Genomic DNA, 15,000 nt, shown 5'->3' on the forward strand with positions numbered 1-15,000 from the left:
TTATTGTTATTATAAACTGGTTACCAACATCATTACAAGCCGTGCCTTATTGTTATTATAAACTGGTTACCAACATCATTACAACCGTGCCTTATTGTTATTATAAACTGGTTACCAACATGATTACAGCAGCCGTGCCTTATTGTTATTATAAACTGGTTACCAACATCATTACGGCAACCCCGTGCCTTATTGTTGTTATAAACTGGTTACCAACATCATTACAGCAACCCGTGCCTTATTGTTATTATAAACTGGTTACCAACATCATTACAGCAACCGTGCCTTATTGTTATTATAAACTGGTTACCAACATCATTACAGCAACCGTGCATTATTGTTATTATAAACTGGTTACCAACATCATTACAGCCGTGCCTTATTGTTACTATAAACTGGTTACCAACATCATTACAGCAGCCGTGCCTTATTGTTATTATAAACTGGTTACCAACATCATTACAGCAACCCGTGCCTTATTGTTATTATAAACTGGTTACCAACATCATTACAGCAGCCGTGCCTTATTGTTATTATAAACTGGTTACCAACATCATTACAGCAGCCGTGCCTTATTGTTATTATAAACTGGTTACCAACATCATTACAGCAGCCGTGCCTTATTGTTATTATAAACTGGTTACCAACATCATTACAGCAACGTTGCATTATTGTTATTATAAACTGGTTACCAACATCATTACAGCAACCGTGCCTTATTGTTATTATAAACTGGTTACCAACATCATTACACAACCCTTATTGTTATTATAAACTGGTTACCAACATCATTACAGCAGCCGTGCCTTATTGTTATTATAAACTGGTTACCAACATCATTACAGCAGCCGTGCCTTATTGTTATTATAAACTGGTTACCAACATCATTACCAGCCAATCAGAACTCAGGGCTCAAACAGCCAGTTTATAATGTTATTATAAACTGGTTAATAACATCATTATAAAACCAAACAGCTCATTGTTACTATAACAGTTACCAACATGATTACCAAACAGCTCATTAATAACAGATAATATTATTATAAAACCAAACATCATTAATAACTGTTATAAACTGGTTACCAACATCCAACCAGCCAATCAGAACTCCGGGGCTCAAAACAGCTCATTAATAACAGATAATATACATTATAAAACCAAACAGCTCATTAATAACAGATAATATACATTATAAAACCAAACAGCTCATTAATAACAGATAATATACATTATAAAACCAGACAGCTCATTAACAGATAATATACATTATAAAACCAAACAGCTCATTAACCAACAGATAATATACATTATAAAACCAAACAGCAGATAATATACATTATAAAACCAAACAGCTCATTAATAACAGATAATATACATTATAAAACCAAACAGCTCATTAACAACAGATAACATAACCGTTCAAAAGTTTGGGGTCACTTAGAAATGTCCTTATTTTTTCACCTTTCTAACGGAGTTCGGTCTTTACGTTGTTACTCGCTCTCCCTCTTTTAGAACACCTAAATGACATTCAGAACCTGTTTCCCCCTGTAGATTTTGGTCTCAGTAACTGTGCAGGGATCTGGGTTACTCAGACCCGTTCAGTACGCAGTGCGGGAGTCAGCCTACGCTGCTCCAGAACTACTGTCCCGCAAGTACGGCCCCAAGGTGGACGTCTGGTCCATGTGAGTATGAGCACTGCTCTGTTTTTCTTAATTGTTAGATTACTTGTTGGTTATTACTGCTACGCAGTCGGAACTAGAAGCACAAGCATTTCTACACTCGCATTAACATCTGCTAACCATGTGTATGTGACAAATAAAATTTGATTTGAGTACATAAACCATACAACTGACGGTTTTCTACACAACAGTTTACAATGAACAGATTTCATGTCTACCGTTTACAACAAACAGATTTCATGTCTACCGTTTACAACAAACAGATTTCATGTCTACCGTTTACAACAAACAGATTTCATGTCTACCGTTTGCACACAAAGACAGATTTCATGTCTACCGTTTACAACAAACAGATTTCATGTCTACCGTTTACAACAAACAGATTTCATGTCTACCGTTTACAACAAACAGATTTCATGTCTACCGTTTACAACAAACAGATTTCATGTCTACCGTTTACAACAAACAGATTTCATGTCTACCGTTTACAACAAACCAGATTTCATGTCTACCGTTTACAACAAACAGATTTCATGTCACACACCATGTCTATTTACAACAAACAGATTTCATGTCAGAATAAGATTTACACTTCTGGACTGTAAACAGATTTAAAGATTTCATGTCTATTCGATTTCACTACCGAACAGATTTCACTTCTACAACAAAGTTCACTGGAACGTTTCATTTACCGTTTACAACAAACAGATATTCATGTCTACCGTTTGAGTTCATGTCTACCGTTTACAACAAACAGATTTTGCTGTGCAGATTTCATGTCTACCGTTTACAACAAACAGATTTCATGTCTACCGTTTACAACAAACAGATTTCATGGCAAACAGATTTCTTCCCTTCACAAACAGATTTCATGTCTACCGTTTACAACAAACAGATTTCATGTCTACCGTTTACAACAAACAGGGCTCTGCACCCTATTTCTCTGTCAGAGATAAATACATGGACTGGAGTAAAGGTCTATTCGGAACTACGAGATCACTTCTCAACCAGCCTGGAACTCATTTCTAAGACATGTATTAGTGGCTGGGTGAGTGTGCACGGGTGTGTAAGTTGCTGTGCATGTTGTCCCACAGAGTGAACATGGCACACAGAGACGAGCACTCAGGGACGCAGCACACAGAGACGAGCACACAGAGACGAGCACACAGAGACGAGGCACACAGAGACGAGCACACAGAGACGGCACACAGAGACGAGCACTCAGAGACGAGCACTCAGAGACGAGCACACAGAGACGAGCACTCAGAGACGAGCACTCAGAGACGAGCACTCAGAGACGAGCACTCAGAGACGAGCACAGAGACGAGCACACAGAGACGAGCACACAGAGACGAGCACACAGCACACAGAGCACACAGAGACGAGAGCACACAGAGACAGACACAGAAAACAAATGTACCAAAACAAGTGGCTGGCGGCTGTTTTCTTGTTTTCAAATCCCAGACTGTAGCTTTAACAAATTCTCACCCCATTCCCTCTCTCTCTCTCTCTCTCTTTCCATTTCTCTCTCTCTCTCCTCCTCTCTCTGTCTCTCTCTCCCCTCTCCCCTCCTCTCTCTCTGTCACTCTCTCCCTCCATCTTCCTCTCTCCATTTCTCTCCATCTCTCTCTCTCTTCCCTCCTCTGTCTCTCTCACTCTCCCTCCATCTCTCCCTCCTCTCTCTCTCTCCATCTCTCTCCCTCACCCCCTCCCCCCCTCTCTCTCTCCCTCTCTCTCCCCTCACCCCCTCCCCTCCCCCCTCCTCCTCTCTCTCCATCTATCTCTCCCCCTCTCCTCCTCTCTCCCCCTCTCCTCTCTCCCCCTCCCCTCTCCTCTCCCTCCCTCCCTCCCCTCTCTCTCTCTCTCTCTCTCTCTCTCCCCCTCTCCCCCCACAGCGGCCATCTGTCTAATGAAGAAGCTGTTAGAACCAGATCCAGCAAAGAGACCCAACATCCACCAGGTCATGTCTGATTCCTGGCTACAACTGGCTAACGCTAACACTGGAGCACCCTACCTCAACAGGTACACACAGGTCAACTGGCTAACACTAACACTGGAGCACCCTACCTCAACAGGTACACACACAGGTCAACTGGCTAACGCTAACACTGGAGCACCCTACCTCAACAGGTACACATACAGGTCAACTGGCTAACACTAACACTGGAGCACCCTACCTCAACAGGTACACATACAGGTCAACTGGCTAACACTAATGCTAACACTGGAGCACCCTACCTCAACAGGTACACACACAGGTCAACTGGCTAACGCTAACACTAAAGCACCCCTACCTCAACAGGTACACATACAGGTCAACTGGCTAACACTAACACTGGAGCACCCTACCTCAACAGGTACACATACAGGTCAACTGGCTAACACTAATGCTAACACTGGAGCACCCTACCTCAACAGGTACACACACAGGTCAACTGGCTAACGCTAACACTAAAGCACCCTACCTCAACAGGTACACACACAGGTCAACTGGCTAACACTAAAGCACCCTACCTCAACAGGTACACATACAGGTCAACTGGCTAACACTAATGCTAACACTGGAGCACCCTACCTCAACAGGTACACACACAGGTCAACTGGCTAACGCTAACACTAAAGCACCCTACCTCAACAGGTACACACACAGGTCAACTGGCTAACACTAACACTAAAGCACCCTACCTCAACAGGTACACACAGGTCAACTGGCTAACGCTAACACTGGAGCACCCTACCTCAACAGGTACACATACACACACAGGTCAACTGGCTAACACTGAAGCACCCTACCTCAACAGGTACACACACAGGTCAACTGGCTAACGCTAACACTGGAGCACCCTACCTCAACAGGTACACACACAGGTCAACTGGCTAACACTAACACTAAAGCACCCTACCTCAACAGGTACACACACAGGTCAACTGGCTAACACTAACACTAAAGCACCCTACCTCAACAGGTACACACACAGGTCAACTGGCTAACGCTAACACTGGAGCACCCTACCTCAACAGGTACACATACACACACAGGTCAACTGGCTAACACTGAAGCACCCTACCTCAACAGGTACACATACAGGTCAACTGGCTAACGCTAACACTGGAGCACCCTACCTCAACAGGTACACACACAGGTCAACTGGCTAACGCTAACACTGGAGCACCCTACCTCAACAGGTACACACACAGGTCAACTGGCTAACACTAACACTGGAGCACCCTACCTCAACAGGTACACACACAGGTCAACTGGCTAACGCTAACACTGGAGCACCCTACCTCAACAGGTACACATACAGGTCAACTGGCTAACACTAACACTGGAGCACCCTACCTCAACAGGTACACATACAGGTCAACTGGCTAACGCTAATGCTAACACTGGAGCACCCTACCTCAACAGGTACACACACAGGTCAACTGGCTAACGCTAACACTGGAACACCCTACCTTAACAGGTACACACACAGGTCAACTGGCTAACGCTAACACTGGAGCACCCTACCTCAACAGGTACACACACAGGTCAACTGGCTAACGCTAACACTGGAGCACCCTACCTCAACAGGTACACACACAGGTCAACTGGCTAACGCTAACACTGGAGCACCCTACCTCAACAGGTACACACACAGGTCAACTGGCTAACACTGAAGCACCCTACCTCAACAGGTACACATACAGGTCAACTGGCTAACGCTAACACTGGAGCACCCTACCTCAACAGGTACACACACAGGTCAACTGGCTAACGCTAACACTGGAGCACCCTACCTCAACAGGTACACACACAGGTCAACTGGCTAACGCTAACACTGGAGCACCCTACCTCAACAGGTACACACACAGGTCAACTGGCTAACGCTAACACTGAAGCACCCTACCTCAACAGGTACACACACAGGTCAACTGGCTAACACTAACACTGGAGCACCCTACCTCAACAGGTACACACACACACAGGTCTGATGGCTGACGTCTCTCTGTCTCTCTAGGATCCACATTGAGGAGATCAACCACATGGTATTGCTGCATATGACAGAGAGGATGGGCTACAAACACAGCGAGGTGCTGAGTGCCGTGCTCACCAACAGAGCCTGTCACACCCTGGCTGTCTACTTCCTGCTCAACAACAAGATGAAGAGGCTCTCCAAGGAGTACAGGGTAGGTTTATAACTTTATAATAACACACTTTATCACTTTATAATAACACACTTTATCACAACACCTGGAGTACATGCTAGGTTAGGGTAAACAACACCATGGAGTACAGGCTAGGTTAGGGTAAACAACACCTGGAGTACAGGCTAGGTTAGGGTAAACAACACCATGGAGTACAGGCTAGGTTAGGGTAAACAACACCATGGAGTACAGGCTGGGTTAGGGTAAACAACACCTGGAGTACAGGCTAGGTTAGGGTAAACAACACCTGGAGTACAGGCTAGGTTAGGGTAAACAACACCATGGAGTACAGGCTAGGTTAGGGTAAACAACACCATGGAGTACAGGCTAGGTGAGGGTAAACAACACCTGGAGTACAGGCTAGGTTAGGGTAAACAACACCTGGAGTACAGGCTAGGTTAGGGTAAACAACACCTGGAGTACAGGCTAGGTTAGGGTAAACACACCTGGAGTACAGGCTAGGTTAGGGTAAACAACACCATGGAGTACAGGCTAGGTTAGGGTAAACAACACCTGGAGTACAGGCTAGGTTAGGGTAAACAACACCTGGAGTACAGGCTAGGTTAGGGTAAACAACACCATGGAGTACAGGCTAGGTTAGGGTAAACAACACCTGGAGTACAGGCTAGGTTAGGGTAAACAACACCTGGAGTACAGGCTAGGTTAGGGTAAACAACACCTGGAGTACAGGCTAGGTTAGGGTAAACAACACCATGGAATACAGCCGACCATCACTCATTCATATATCTTTATGTACATATTCTTTATCCCCTTACACTGTGTATAAGACAGTAGTTTAGGAATTGTTCGTTAGATTACTTGTTGGTTATTACTGCATTGTCGGAACTAGAAGCACAAGCATTTCGCTACACTAGCATTAACATCTGCTAACCATGTGTATGTGACCATTAACATCTGCTAACCATGTGTATGTGACCATTAACATCTGCTAACCATGTGTATGTGACCATTAACATCTGCTAACCATGTGTATGTGACCATTAACATCTGCTGACCATGTGTATGTGACCATTAACATCTGCTAACCATGTGTATGTGACCAATAACATCTGCTGACCATGTGTATGTGACCATTAATATCTGCTAACCATGTGTATGTGACCATTAACATCTGCTAACCATGTGTATGTGACCATTAACATCTGCTAACCATGTGTATGTGACCATTAACATCTGCTAACCATGTGTATGTGACCATTAACATCTGCTAACCATGTGTATGTGACCATTAACATCTGCTAACCATGTGTATGTGACCATTAACATCTGCTAACCATGTGTATGTGACCATTAACATCTGCTAACCATGTGTATGTGACCATTAACATCTGCTGACCATGTGTATGTGACCATTAACATCTGCTAATCATGTGTATGTGACCATTAACATCTGCTGACCATGTGTATGTGACCAATAACATCTGTTAACCATGTGTATGTGACCATTAACATCTGCTGACCATGTGTATGTGACCAATAACATCTGCTAACCATGTGTATGTGACCATTAACATCTGCTGACCATGTGTATGTGACCAATAACATCTGTTAACCATGTGTATGTGACCATTAACATCTGCTAACCATGTGTATGTGACCATTAACATCTGCTGACCATGTGTATGTGACCATTAACATCTGCTAACCATGTGTATGTGACCATTAACATCTGCTAACCATGTGTATGTGACCATTAACATCTGCTAACCATGTGTATGTGACCATTAACATCTGCTAACCATGTGTATGTGACCATTAACATCTGCTAACCATGTGTATGTGACCAATAAATTTGATTTGATTTGATCCTTTGTTGTCCATCCTAATACTTTGGATGATATGACAAAGAGCTGCTAATTCAATCTGGACAAGATAATAACAGGACTGGGCCTTCACTAGCAGGACTGGTCCTTCACTAGCAGGACTGGGCCTTCACTAGCAGGACTGGTCCTTCACTAGCAGGACTGGGCCTTCACTAACAGGACTGGGCCTTCACTAACAGGACTGGGCCTTCACTAACAGGACTGGGCCTTCACTAACAGGACTGGGCCTTCACTAACAGGACTGGGCCTTCACTAACAGGACTGGGCCTTCACTAGCAGGACTGGTCCTTCACCAACAGGACTGGGCCTTCACCAACAGGACTGGGCCTTCACTAACAGGACTGGGCCTTCACTAACAGGACTGGGCCTTCACTAACAGGACTGGGCCTTCACTAACAGGACTGGGCCTTCACTAACAGGACTGGGCCTTCACTAGCAGGACTGGTCCTTCACCAACAGGACTGGGCCTTCACCAACAGGACTGGGCCTTCACTAACAGGACTGGGCCTTCACTAACAGGACTGGGCCTTCACTAACAGGACTGGGCCTTCACTAGCAGGACTGGTCCTTCACCAACAGGACTGGGCCTTCACCAACAGGACTGGGCCTTCACTAACAGGACTGGGCCTTCACTAACAGGACTGGTCCTTCACTAGCAGGACTGGGCCTTCACTAACAGGACTGGTCCTTCACTAACAGGACTGGTCCTTCACTAACAGGACTGGGCCTTCACTAGCAGGACTGGGCCTTCACTAGCAGGACTGGGCCTTCACTAACAGGACTGGTCCTTCACCAACAGGACTGGGCCTTCACTAACAGGACTGGTCCTTCACTAACAGGACTGGGCCTTCACCAACAGGACTGGTCCTTCACTAGCAGGACTGGGCCTTCACTAGCAGGACTGGTCCTTCACTAACAGGACTGGTCCTTCACTAACAGGACTGGGCCTTCACTAGCAGGACTGGGCCTTCACTAGCAGGACTGGGCCTTCACTAGCAGGACTGGGCCTTCACTCAGGACTGGGCCTTCACTAGCAGGACTGGTCCTTCACTAGCAGGACTGGGCCTTCACTAGCAGGACTGGTCCTTCACCAACAGGACTGGGCCTTCACTAGCAGGACTGGTCCTTCACTAGCAGGACTGGTCCTTCACTAGCAGGACTGGGCCTTCACTAACAGGACTGGGCCTTCACTAGCAGGACTGGGCCTTCACTAGCAGGACTGGGCCTTCACTAACAGGACTGGGCCTTCACTAGCAGGACTGGTCCTTCACTAGCAGGACTGGGCCTTCACTAGCAGGACTGGGCCTTCACTAACAGGACTGGGCCTTCACTAGCAGGACTGGTCCTTCACTAACAGGACTGGTCCTTCACTAGCAGGACTGGTCCTTCACTAGCAGGACTGGGCCTTCACTAACAGGACTGGGCCTTCACTAACAGGACTGGGCCTTCACTAGCAGGACTGGTCCTTCACTAACAGGACTGGTCCTTCACTAGCAGGACTGGTCCTTCACTAGCAGGACTGGTCCTTCACTAGCAGGACTGGTCCTTCACCAGCAGGACTGGGCCTTCACTAGCAGGACTGGGCCTTCACTAGCAGGACTGGGCCTTCACTAGCAGGACTGGGCCTTCACTAGCAGGACTGGGCCTTCACTAACAGGACTGGTCCTTCACTAGCAGGACTGGTCCTTCACTAGCAGGACTGGTCCTTCACTAGCAGGACTGGGCCTTCACTAGCAGGACTGGGCCTTCACTAGCAGGACTGGGCCTTCACTAGCAGGACTGGGCCTTCACTAGCAGGACTGGGCCTTCACTAACAGGACTGGTCCTTCACTAGCAGGACTGGTCCTTCACTAGCAGGACTGGTCCTTCACTAGCAGGACTGGGCCTTCACTAGCAGGACTGGTCCTTCACTAGCAGGACTGGTCCTTCACTAGCAGGACTGGGCCTTCACTAGCAGGACTGGTCCTTCACTAGCAGGACTGGGCCTTCACTAGCAGGACTGGGCCTTCACTAACAGGACTGGTCCTTCACTCAGCAGGACTGGTCCTTCACTAGCAGGACTGGTCCTTCACTAACAGGACTGGGCCTTCACTAGCAGGACTGGGCCTTCACTAGCAGGACTGGGCCTTCACTAGCAGGACTGGTCCTTCACTAGCAGGACTGGGCCTTCACTAACAGGACTGGTCCTTCACTAGCAGGACTGGTCCTTCACTAGCAGGACTGGTCCTTCACTAGCAGGACTGGGCCTTCACTAGCAGGACTGGTCCTTCACTAGCAGGACTGGTCCTTCACTAGCAGGACTGGGCCTTCACTAGCAGGACTGGCCTTCACTAGCAGGACTGGGCCTTCACTAACAGGACTGGTCCTTCACTAGCAGGACTGGTCCTTCACTAGCAGGACTGGGCCTTCACCAGCAGGACTGGTCCTTCACCAGCAGGACTGGGCCTTCACCAACAGGACTGGTCCTTCACCAACAGGACTGGTCCTTCACTAACAGGACTGGTCCTTCACTAACAGGACTGGTCCTTCACTAACAGGACTGGGCCTTCACTAACAGGACTGGTCCTTCACTAACAGGACTGGTCCTTCACTAACAGGACTGGTCCTTCACTAACAGGACTGGGCCTTCACTAACAGGACTGGGCCTTCACTAACAGGACTGGGCCTTCACTAACAGGACTGGGACTAACAGGACTGGTCCTTCACTAACAGGACTGGGCCCTCACTAACAGGACTGGGCCCTCACTAACAGGACTGGGCCTTCACTAACAGGACTGGGCCTTCACTAACAGGACTGGGCCTTCACTAACAGGACTGGGCCTTCACTAACAGGACTGGGCCTTCACTAGCAGGACTGGGCCCTCACTAACAGGACTGGTCCTTCACTAGCAGGACTGGTCCTTCACTAACAGGACTGGTCCTTCACTAGCAGGACTGGTCCTTCACTAGCAGGACTGGTCCTTCACTAGCAGGACTGGTCCTTCACTAACAGGACTGGTATAACAGGACTGGTCCTTCACTAACAGGACTGGGCCTTCACTAACAGGACTGGGCCTTCACCAGCAGGACTGGGCCTTCACCAGCAGGACTGGTCCTTCACTAACAGGACTGGGCTTTCACTAGCAGGACTGGTCCTTCACTAACAGGACTGGTCCTTCACTAACAGGACTGGTGCTTCACTAGCAGGACTGGTCCTTCACTAACAGGACTGGTCCTTCACTAACAGGACTGGGCTTTCACTAGCAACATGCATAGCAACAAGGCGAAAGCACAACAAAACAGAACAGCAGAATTAACACCAAATAGATCAGAACGCTTGAGACTGTAAATATCTGTAGAACAACACTGTTTTTCCTTTAAGGAAACCACCTGTTAATAGCAGGAGCTTACTGTAATTATATTCTCTGTTAAACCACCTGTTAATGACAGGAGCTTACTGTAATTATATTCTCTGTTAAACCACCTGTTAATGACAGGAACTTACTGTAATGTAAGGAAACCACCTGTTAATGACAGGAACTTACTGTAACTCTGTTTATAATTACTCTGTTAAACCACCTGTTAATGACAGTTAATGACAACTTACTGTAATTATATTCTCTGTTAAACCACCTGTTAATGACAGGAACTTACTGTAATTATATTCTCTAAACTTACTGTAATTATATTCTCTGTTAATGACAGGAACTTACTGTAATTATATTCTCTGTTAAACCATCTTACTGTAATTATATTCCTGTTAAATGACAGGAGCTTACTGTAATTATATTCTCTGTTAAACCACCTGTTAATGACAGGAACTTACTGTAATTATATTCTCTGTTAAACCACCTGTTAATGACAGGAACTTACTGTAATGTAAGGAAAACCACCTGTTAATGACAGGAACTTACTGTAATTATATTCTCTGTTAAACCACCTGTTAATGACAGGAACTTACTGTAATTATATTCTCTGTTAAACCACCTGTTAATGACAGGAACTTACTGTAATTATATTCTCTGTTAAACCACCTGTTAATGACAGGAACTTACTGTAATTATATTCTCTGTTAAACCACCTGTTAATGACAGGAACTTACTGTGATTATATTCTCTGCACGAAAAGCAGTAGGCGTAACTCTAGAATAATGCTTGAATGACATTGTAATAATATTTATTATAATGTTTTAATAACAATGTAAAGTAATATGGCAGGAGCCGATCTCCTGTTTCTGTTGAGTGAGGAAGCTTGATGTTCTCCAGGAGAAGGTGTACCAGGTTGAATAAACGTTGAAATAACGTCTCTGTCCTCCAGGAGAAGGTGTACCAGGTTGAATAAACGTTGAAATAACGTCTCTGTCCTCCAGGAGAAGGTGTACCAGGTTGAATAAACGTTGAAATAATGTCTCTGTCCTCCAGGAGAAGGTGTACCAGGTTGAATAAACGTTGAAATAACGTCTCTGTCCTCCAGGAGAAGGTGTACCAGCTTGAGTAAACGTTGAAATAATGTCTCTGTCCTCCAGGAGAAGGTGTACCAGGTTGAATAAACATTGAAATAACGTCTCTGTCCTCCAGGAGAAGGTGTACCAGGTTGAGTAAACGTTGAAATAACGTCTCTGTCCTCCAGGAGAAGGTGTACCAGGTTGAATAAACGTTGAAATAATGTCTCTGTCCTCCAGGAGAAGGTGTACCAGGTTGAATAAACGTTGTAATAACGTCTCTGTCCTCCAGGAGAAGGTGTACCAGGTTGAATAAACGTTGAAATAACGTCTCTGTCCTCCAGGAGAAGGTGTACCAGGTTGAATAAACGTTGTAATAACGTCTCTGTCCTCCAGGAGAAGGTGTACCAGGTTGAATAAACGTTGAAATAATGTCTCTGTCCTCCAGGAGAAGGTGTACCAGGTTGAATAAACGTTGTAATAACGTCTCTGTCCTCCAGGAGAAGGTGTACCAGGTTGAATAAACGTTGAAATAATGTCTCTGTCCTCCAGGAGAAGGTGTACCAGGTTGAATAAACGTTGTAATAACGTCTCTGTCCTCCAGGAGAAGGTGTACCAGGTTGAATAAACGTTGTAATAACGTCTCTGTCCTCCAGGAGAAGGTGTACCAGGAGAAGGAGAAGAAGACAGAGAAGAATGAGTACTTCCAAACCCAGTGGAGGAAACACGTAGAGAAGGTCACCATCCCTCCGAAACAGACTCCTGTCTACCTGGCCGTCAGTAAGGGCCCGAGCAAGGAGAAGAAGCACAGGAATGGTGAGACCAGGGAGAGAGAGAAACACACGCAGACAGACAGACAGACACTGACTGCTCTCAACAACAATGGACCTCCCCTCCATCCATCCCTCCCCTCCCTCCATCCCTCCCCTCCATCCCATCCCATCCCTCCCCTCCATCCCATCCCTCCCTCCACCCCATCCCTCCCCTCCATCCCATCCCTCCCCTCCCCTCCATCCCATCCCTCCCCTCCACCCCATCCCTCCCCATCCCTCCCCTCCATCCCTCCCTTCCCTCCCTCCCTCCCCTCCATCCCCTCCACCCCATCCCATCCCTCCCCTCCATCCCTTCCCTCCCTCCCTCCCCTCCCCCCTAACCCACCCCTCCCTCTACCCCATCCCTCCCTCTACTCCATCCCATCCCTCCCCTCCATCCCTCCCCTCTTCCATCCCTCCACCCATCCCTCCCCTCCTCCTCCATCCCTCCACTCCATCCCTCCCCTCCTCCATCCCTCCACTCCATCCCTCCCCTCTTCCATCCCCATCCCCTCCCTCCCATCCCTCCTCCTCCTCCCTCCCCTCCTCCATCCCTCCCCCTCCCTCCCTCCTCCATCCCCTCCACTCCATCCCCCCTCCACTCCATCCCTCCACTTCCCAGGGAACTCTGGTTAAAAGGTTAGAGGAAAACCCGCCTCAGTCTTCTGAAAATCTAACCCTAAGATAGTTTGATTATTCAGTAAGACATTTACACACATTTTCATGCCAGAGACACACCAGAATGGCTTTCCAAGAGGTGATGAGTGTTCCTGAGTGGTCCAGTCTCATTGACTGATTGGTTTTATTTTAGGGTAAAAAGACCACCGTTGTGTGGATACACGTCAGCCCAGAAGGTAACACTTTTCTCTCTCTCTCTCCTCTTCCTCTCTCCTCTTCCTCATCTCTCAGGTCTGCTGCGGCGGTGACAGGTAACTTCCACCGTGCATCTCCTCTCGCCCCGTCCGGCACCGTTGCCTCATCCTCCATGGAATACCTAGAGATCCACCCCTCTTCCCCCACACGTCACAGCCAACCAGGCACCTAGAAACCCTCCAGGCAGCCAATACCAGCCCTGACCACATCCCTGCCCCCGGCTCCGTCTCCAATCGGCATGCACTCCTACGACTCCTCGCCAAAGCTGAGACAATCGACGACGTCGTGGTCCCCGCCTCGGCCACACCCTGGTACAAACTGACCAATGGGACCTTCTCTCCTCCGCGACACGTCTCAGCCTTCCACCCTGATTCGTCCTACCTAAAAAAGGCGACTATCCCCAGCCCCCCCGTCCTCATCGTCAACCCCCAGCCAAAAAACACCTCCTCTAACTCGGGTGACAACCCCACTAGTATCTTCGGCAGCCCCGGGAGGTTCTGCCTTCTCCCCGCCAAATCAGCCTTCAGTCCCCTCAACCCCGTCATCTGCGTTCAGTCCTCCGTCCGCCGGGGCAGCGTTGAGCCAGACAGCCCCCAGCACAGTAAGTTCTCCTCTATGGGCATCGGTCAGATCCTGAAGAAGAAGGTTCCCTTCCAGCCGTTCAGTTTCAGGGCGGAGCAAGCGGTGGAGGAGGATCTGGTGTCTCCGCCCCCTTACCACATGCAGACGCTGCTCTGCGCCTCCGGGGGCACTCAAGACCCTCTGCTGAAGCATTGTGGGTAGCGGTACAGATGATGATGTGGCTCTGGTCCAAAGTAGTGCACTATGAAACGAGGGGATAGGGTGGGGTCGTTTTTGAGCTCACTCCTGAGCAGCCTTGGATTCCGTCCTCTGCAGAGGCAGTCGCCATGACAACACTACGACTCTAGAGACCCTCTTGGTGTTATAGAGATAAACTATTGTAATAATAGTAATTAATGCATTAAACATTAAAAGACATAGAGGAAGACTAAGGTGGATAAAATGGTCAACGAGTGTTTCGGCTGACGAAGGCCTTTGTTGTGACACCAGTGACTGGAACACGTGACCGACCAAGCTCCACAGTGGTACCTGTCATTGTTGTATATTGTGCTGTGAGAGAGAGCTGAGTGACACACACACACACACACACACACACACAG

The 15,000-nt window shown here is 47.5% G+C and overlaps 1 pseudogene; it reads left to right on the forward strand.

Annotated features, from left to right (window-relative positions):
* Positions 1-1,551: 1,551 nt before the first annotated feature.
* Positions 1,552-14,588, forward strand: LOC135533355 (hormonally up-regulated neu tumor-associated kinase homolog; annotated as a pseudogene).
* The last annotated feature ends 412 nt before the right edge of the window (positions 14,589-15,000 follow it).

Source organism: Oncorhynchus masou, unplaced genomic scaffold (genome assembly GCF_036934945.1).
Source record: "Oncorhynchus masou masou isolate Uvic2021 unplaced genomic scaffold, UVic_Omas_1.1 unplaced_scaffold_2335, whole genome shotgun sequence".
NCBI lineage: Eukaryota > Metazoa > Chordata > Actinopteri > Salmoniformes > Salmonidae > Oncorhynchus > Oncorhynchus masou.